The 7406-nt window shown below is 42.6% G+C and overlaps 1 pseudogene; it reads left to right on the top strand.

The window, feature by feature from the left end:
• Positions 1–252: 252 nt before the first annotated feature.
• LOC136329896 (prothymosin alpha-like) overlaps positions 253–7406 on the top strand; it is a 75043-nt pseudogene continuing 67889 nt past the window's right edge.

The raw sequence follows: 7406 nt of genomic DNA, 5'->3' as shown, positions 1-7406 counted from the left end.
TCTAGCTTCAGCTAAAACTAAGGTTTGTTGTAGGCAGGAAAAAAGCTCTCCTTCCTACTAAAAAATGTTTAGGTCCTACACCCCAGAACATGTGGATATGTTCTTTTACAGGTCAAAAGATACTTTGCAGATGAGATTAAAATAAGTATCTCAAAATCAGAAAATTACCCTGAATTATCTGGTGGGCCCAAAATAATCATGAGGGTCCCTAGATAGGGAGGCAGGTGTGTCAGACTTAGAGTTGGAGACGTGATGAGTAAAACAGAGGTTGGAGTGTGTGGAGCTGTGAGCCAAAGAACTCCAGCAGCAGAAGCTGGAACAGGTAAGGCTATCAGTTTCACCTGTAGCTTCCAAAAGGAGCCCTGCTTATTTCAGACTTCTGACGTCCAAAGCTCTAAAATACAAAGTTTTCGTTGGTTTAAGCCACTTAGTTTGTAGTAATGCACTACAGCAACAATGGGGAATGAATACAGCATCCCTTGCAGAAAGAGTCCTCACACATATTTATACCAAGATCCAGGATAGGAGACTATGATTTATGTAAATACAGAACTTTTAAAATGGAGAAATTTCTATCAACAACATAATATGTGTGTTTTTTTACTTTTTTTAATATTCTCTATCAAAATAAACTTTCATGAAGGTAGTTATCCTTTATTGTCATTTCACTATTAGTATTTGATTATAATTTAGCTCAATACTCAAGCTTTTTTTCTATTCTGAAGAAATTATTTCCTGTACTCTCAGAACAAGTGGTGAAATCACTCAGAGAGACTGTCAAGTTTTAGGAGCTGACTCATTATACCAGGTATTCTCAACCTTTCCTCTGCTCCCTATGCCCCTGAGACACACTGCACACACCAGAAACAGTCAAGTTGATGGACATCAGCCTGCTTCCTTCCTGCCCTATTGTGAATCTCATCATTAGCAATAACTGTTTACTAGGGTCTTCTCATGAACAGAGCAGAGAGTTGTAAAGCCCTGTCTGTTAAATTGGCTACAGAAGAAAAATTCAGGATATGTACAAACTTGGGCTCTTATGTTGAGTGTTTACCAAATCCATGCTGGTAATATATGTAGAAAGGATTGTTGCTGGAACTTCTGCTGAAATATATTTACATGAAGATGCAGAAGACTCCCAATGAAAAATGTCATCCTCGAGGAAGAGCTCCCTGTGAGCTGCTCAAGGAGAGGGGCAGGCAGTTCTGATGATAGCACGGAATGTATCATGCAGATTTGAGCTCAAGTCCAGCCCCACGGGCTAGGATCCGGTTCTGTAGAAGCTACAACTCTAGAACAGAGTGAAATGATGGGGACCGTCTTCAGCAAAAATAGTCATGAAGAAGTATGAATACAAACTGGATCGTTGGCACTTGCACTAAAGATTCAGTCTACAGCAGAAAGCCCTGTAGACCTCAGCTCTGACACGCTGATGGCTGAGGGGCTCCAGCTCCAGCCAGATGGAACCCAGCTTCTGGGAGGAGAAGGGGGTCCAGTGCACAAAGATTCAACAGCAGGAGAAAAGACAGTGTTGGGCAGATAAAATGTATTATGCTCACTTTGTTAAAGATGACACTGCCCACAAGGAGGCCATCGCCCAGGTGATATTAATGTGTGTTGCGGGTGGGCTAAAGGCAGGCAGAATCCTTGTAGCCTGGGGCTTGGTTTTGGGATTAAGCCTTTCCTACCCTTTTTGATTTGGGGTGGTACAATCCAATCATGCCTCAGAGAAGTGACTTTGTATTAGAGACTTCCCTATTTTGTATATTGGATTAGAGGTTGTGAAGCTACAATATAAAGTGGGGGCAGAATGAGAGCTTGCACTCTTGGTTCCTGGGATGATTAGCATGAGAGAGCAGAGGGAGCAGAGAGCAGCGGAAAGAGGCCATGTGGCCAGGAGAAGCAGCCAAGATGGCGGAGTAATGAGTGAGATGCCAGTTTGTGCAGAGTTTGTATCTGGGATAAGGAAGGAGATGAGGAACTGAGGAGAATGAGGCTGGTGAGCTAGAAACCTTTGATTCTAGGAAACTCGGATAAGTCAGTAGCTTTGTGAGCACTGAATGTGAGTGGGTTTTGGAGCCCAATGTGTGCTTTTTACTTGCCTGCTGGGTGCAAGCTAGAATTAAAGAAAATGGCCTATCAGTTTTTGGCTCCATTGTTTCTTTACCGACTGTCCATATCCAATGCGAACCTGCATGGGCCGGTCTGCTGTAGTGGCGGCCCTGGCCATGGCTTCTGGCTTTACAGACAGTAAAAGTAAAAAAGCTAAGTTATCTTTAAAGAAGACTGGGTGGGGAGGAGACCAAAGGTTTCAGCAGTATGTGATGGGAAAAAAGAGCAAAAAAGGACATCAAAATAATGGCGCGGTAGGAAGCAATACCGAAAAATCTCCCCCAAAACTCAACAAGATCTTCAACCAGAAACAGAAAAACCTAACCTTGGAGCCTCCAGATGTTTCGCAATACACCCGAAGGTATATTCGAGTGAAAAATTGGCTAAATATATAATCAAACCCCAAAGGAAATAGGGAGTAAGAAATGCTCCGCCTTCCTCACTAACCTAAATAAGGCTGATTTCAATGGGAACTGAGAATATAGAAACTAAGGCGGACAAAGTGGGTGAATAGATCCAGGCCGCGGCACAAACGGCTGAACCAGGCTGTGGCACGGAGATCCAAGCCAAGGAAAAACTGTGCTGTGGCAACCCAGTCAATACAAGCTAACACTCGCACCAAACCCAGACAAGAAAGACAACTGGGGCAGCCATTTTCCTGGATATCCTGGTTGGCACACGCAGATAGTGGGCGAGAGATTCCTTTGAAAGCCCCGGGAGTGGGTGCCCATGTTATCCCACAGAGAGGCAGAGTCAGAGGCCTTTGTGTGGGCCAAAAGCAGAATCTTCAGGTTGCCCCAGCGCCCTTGAAAAGCCGCGCACGGGGAGGGAGCGAGAGCCAATTCCAATGCTGGAACTTTTCCGTGCGGACGGGGGTTTCACTCAGAGTATGAGACTGTCGGCCTGATATCCTGGTCTGTGCACAGATAGTGAGTGAGAGTTTCCTCCAAGCGCCGCGGGAGTGGGCGCCCGCCCATGTTACAGGACAGCATGGCAGAGCCAGAGGTCTTTGAGTGGGCAGAAGCCCCACCTGATTATGCTAGCAGCTCTGACTGACTGAGCCTTACCCAGAGCCCTGTGCTGAGTGGGAATAGAGTGAGGAGTTGCCAGCTCTTTGAGCCTCTTACTATCCAGGCAGAGGCAGCAGCAACCCCATAGCTGGGTTATCAGGCTACTAATTGAGGAAGGAAAGACTTGGAGAGCGGCTCCAGAACACGGACTCTCTCACTGTCGGAGCCTATCAATGCTAATGAGCCTTGACTGCCAACGAGACTGAAGCACAATACATGACATGGCCATAGAGACTTATCAACTGGAAACCTCTACCTGAGCGTGCCAAAGGGGCAGAACCCGGGGTACAGAGTCACCGACCAGGAAGAGGGAGAGAAAAGAAAAAGCAAGAAGGTAGACTCTCAAAATCAAGAATAATCTGCAGACTTTATAACCTATCCCATTTTATTATATTTGTTCGTTTGTTTCTCTTATCTTCATCCTTGATTTTTTTTTCCCTCCTCCAATTTGGTCATTTAACTCTCTGCCAGTCTTACTCTCTCCTCTCCTTGAACTACACTACCCATAAGTGTTACATCTCCCATAATCTTTTCTTTCCTCTTCCTTTCTCTCTATGAGGGTTGCACTCCAAAACCCTTAACTCTCTCTCTCTCTCTCTCCTCTTTTTTTATTTTCTTCTTTTAGTGGTTCCCTCTTTTTTTTCTCTCTTTTCTTTTCTCCCTCTATATTAGTTTCTTCCTTTCTCCTTTACGTCTCCTCTCATTCAAACCTCAATAACAAACAAATTATCTTATCTGGGACTCAAACTTATGTTTGTGGCATTTTGGGGGGTTTATACTTCACCTTTTTAACTCACCAGCAGGGCTCCCATCCCTGGCTCTCCATTTTATCTAGTTCTTGTTCCACTAAATACAATAGTAATTTTTTAATTTGTCCCCCCATTTTCCTGTTTTCCTCTTATTCCTCTCATCATAACTCTTAGTCAACGAACATATAAAAGCAAATCATTTTATTTTTGACCCAAATTTTTTCCTAATTTGCTTTTAGTGGGTCCATACCCCCTTTGTTTCCCCCTTTATTACTTCTCCCCAATTCAGGCCCTCCATTACAGGCATTGTTTGTTCTATTTAGTACAATATACTTCACAGTTCACCAAAAGATTTTCTCAAGAAAGAGGGAAGAGGAAAAAAGAGGGGGGGATAATTTCCTTTTTTTAATTTTTATTTTATTTTATTTTTCTTTATTTAATTATTAATTTTTTAAAAAAACAACTCTTGATTTTTTATTTTTTTAATGTTTTTAATTCTTTATTAAATCTCATTAATACTATCAACAAAACCACCCTCAGATGCCATTAAGGAAGAGAAAATCAAATATCATGGATACAAAAGAAAGAGAGGTAACACAGATAGATGAGGAAAAATCTATGGAGAAAAAAAATTTAATATATTGGAAACCTTGGAGTTAAACGACAGAGAATTTAAAATAGAAATCCTAAAAATACTCAGAGATATACAAGAAAACACAGAAAGGCAATTAAGAGAGCTCAGAAAACAACTCAATGAACAAACAATATATTTCCAAGGAAATTGAAACTATACAAACAAATCAAACAGCCCTGGCCGGTTGGCTCAGTGGTAGAGCGTTGGCCTGGCATGCAGAAGTCCCGGGTTCGATTCCCAACCAGGGCATGCAGGAGAAGCACCCATTTGCTTCTCCACCCCTCCCCCTCTCCTTCCTCTCTGTCTCTCTCTTCCCCTCCTGCAGCGAGGCTCCATTGGAGCAAAGATGGCCCGGGCGCTGGGGATGGCTCCTTGGCCTCTGCCCCAGGTGCTAGAGTGGCTCTGGTCGCAGCAGAGCGAAGCCCCAGAGGGGCAGAACATCGCCCCCTGGTGGGCAGAGTGTCGCCCCCTGGTGGGTGTGCCAGGTGGATCCCAGTCAGGCGCATGCGAGAGTCTGTCTGACTGTCTCTCCTCGTTTCCAGCTGCAGAAAAATACAAAAACAAATCAAACGGAGATGAAAAACTCAATTCACAAACTGAAAAATGAGGTCACAAGCTTAGCTAATAGAACAGGCCAGATAGAAGGTAGGATTAATGAAATAGAAGACAAGCAACTTGAGGCACAACAAAGAGAAGAAGAGAGAGACTCAAAAATTTAAAAAAATGAGATAGCCCTACAGGAATTATCTGACTCCATCAAAAAGAATAACATAAGAATAATAGGTATATCAGAGGGAGAAGAGAGAGAAAATGAAATGGAGAACATACTCAAACAAATAATAGATGAGAACTTCCCAAGCCTGTGGAAAGAACTAAAGCCTCAAATTCAAGAAGCAAACAGAACTTCGACTTTTCTTAACCCCAACAAACCTACTACAAGGAACATCATAATGAAATTGGCACAAACCAACAGCAAAAAAAAAAATTCTCAAGGCAGCCAGGGAAAAGAAGAATACAACATATAAAGGAAGGCCCATTAGATTATGATCCTATTTCTCAACAGAAACTCTACAAGCTAGAAGAGAGTGGACCCCAATATTTAAAGTTCCTGAAAGAGAGGAACTTTCAGCCACGAATACTATACCCATCAAAGCTATCCTTCAAATATGAAGGAGAAATAAAAACATTCACAGATACAGAAAAGATGAGGGAATTTATCATCAGAAAACCCCCACTCCAGGAATTGCTAAAAGGGGTTCTCCAATCAGATACAAAGAACAAAAAAAAACAGAGCCACAAGTAAAAGCTCCAAGAAGAACACAATAAAACCAAATTTAAACTGTGACAACAACAAAAAGAAGGGGGGGGAAGGATGGAGGTTAACAGTAGCAAAGGACGATGGAGTGCAAAAGTACTCACAAAATAGTGCACTACAACGAACAGGGTAGGAACCCTTTTCATTACTTAAAGGTAACCACCATTGAAAAAACCACCACAGAAGCACATGATTTAAAAAAGATATTAACAGAGGAAAGATGTTTGGAATATAACCAAATAAAATCAAAAGATAGAAAAATGAAAGAGAAGGATCAAACAAGACACAAAACTAACAGAAAGCAATCTATAAAATGGCAATAAGGAACTCACAAGTGTCAATAATTATACTAAATGTAAATGAATTAAACTCACCACTAAAAAGGCACAGAGTAGCAGAATGGATTAAAAAAGAAAATCCAACTGTATGCTGCCTACAAGAAACTCATCTAAGTAACAAGGAAAAAAAACAAATTCAAAGTGAAAGGCTGGAAAACAATACTCCAAGAAAATAACATCCAAAAAAAAGCAGGCAGCCCTGGCCGGTTGGCTCAGCGGTAGAGCATCGGCCTAGCGTGCGGAGGACCCGGGTTCGATTCCCGGCCAGGGCACACAGGAGAAGCGCCCATTTGCTTCTCCACCCCTCCGCCGCGCTTTCCTCTCTGTCTCTCTCGTCCCCTCCCGCAGCCAAGGCTCCATTGGAGCAAAGATGGCCCAGGCGCTGGGGATGGCTCTGTGGCCTCTGCCCCAGGCGCTAGAGTGGCTCTGGTCGCAACATGGCGACGCCCAGGATGGGCAGAGCATCGCCCCCTGGTGGGCAGAGCTTCGCCCCTGGTGGGCGTGCCGGGTGGATCCCGGTCGGGCGCATGCGGGAGTCTGTCTGACTGTCTCTCCCTGTTTCCAGCTTCAGAAAAATGAAAAAAAAAAAAAAAAAAAGCAGGCATAGCAATACTCATATCTGATAATGCTGAATAGAAGACAGCAAAAGTACTCAGAGACAAAAATGGCCATTTCATAATGGCTAAGGGGACACTGAATCAAGAAGACATAACAATTCTTAATATATATGCACCAAACCAAGGAGCACCAAAATATATAAGACAGCTACTTATTGACCTTAAAACAAAAACTGACAAAAATACAATCATACTTGGAGACCTCAATACACCGCTGACGGCTCTAGATCGGTCATCCAAACAGAGAATCAACAAAGATATAGTGGCCTTAAACAAAACACTAGAGCACCTGGATATGATAGACATCTACAGGACATTTCATCCCAAAGTGACAGAGTATACATTTTTCTCCAGTGTAAATGGGTCATTCTCAAGAATTGACCATATGTTGGGCCACAAAAACAACATCAGCAAATTCAGAAAAATCAAAGTTGTACCAAGCATATTTTCTGATCATAAAGCCTTGAAACTAGAATTCAACTGCAAAAAAGAGGAAAAAAGTCCCACAAAAATGTGGAAACTAAACAACATATTTTTAAAAAATGAATGGGTCAAAAAAGAAATAAGTGCA

The sequence above is a fragment of the Saccopteryx bilineata genome, chromosome 3 (genome assembly GCF_036850765.1).
Source record: "Saccopteryx bilineata isolate mSacBil1 chromosome 3, mSacBil1_pri_phased_curated, whole genome shotgun sequence".
Lineage (NCBI taxonomy): Eukaryota > Metazoa > Chordata > Mammalia > Chiroptera > Emballonuridae > Saccopteryx > Saccopteryx bilineata.
Note: the sequence above shows the minus strand (reverse complement) of the source record. Positions and strands in the feature narration are given on the sequence as shown.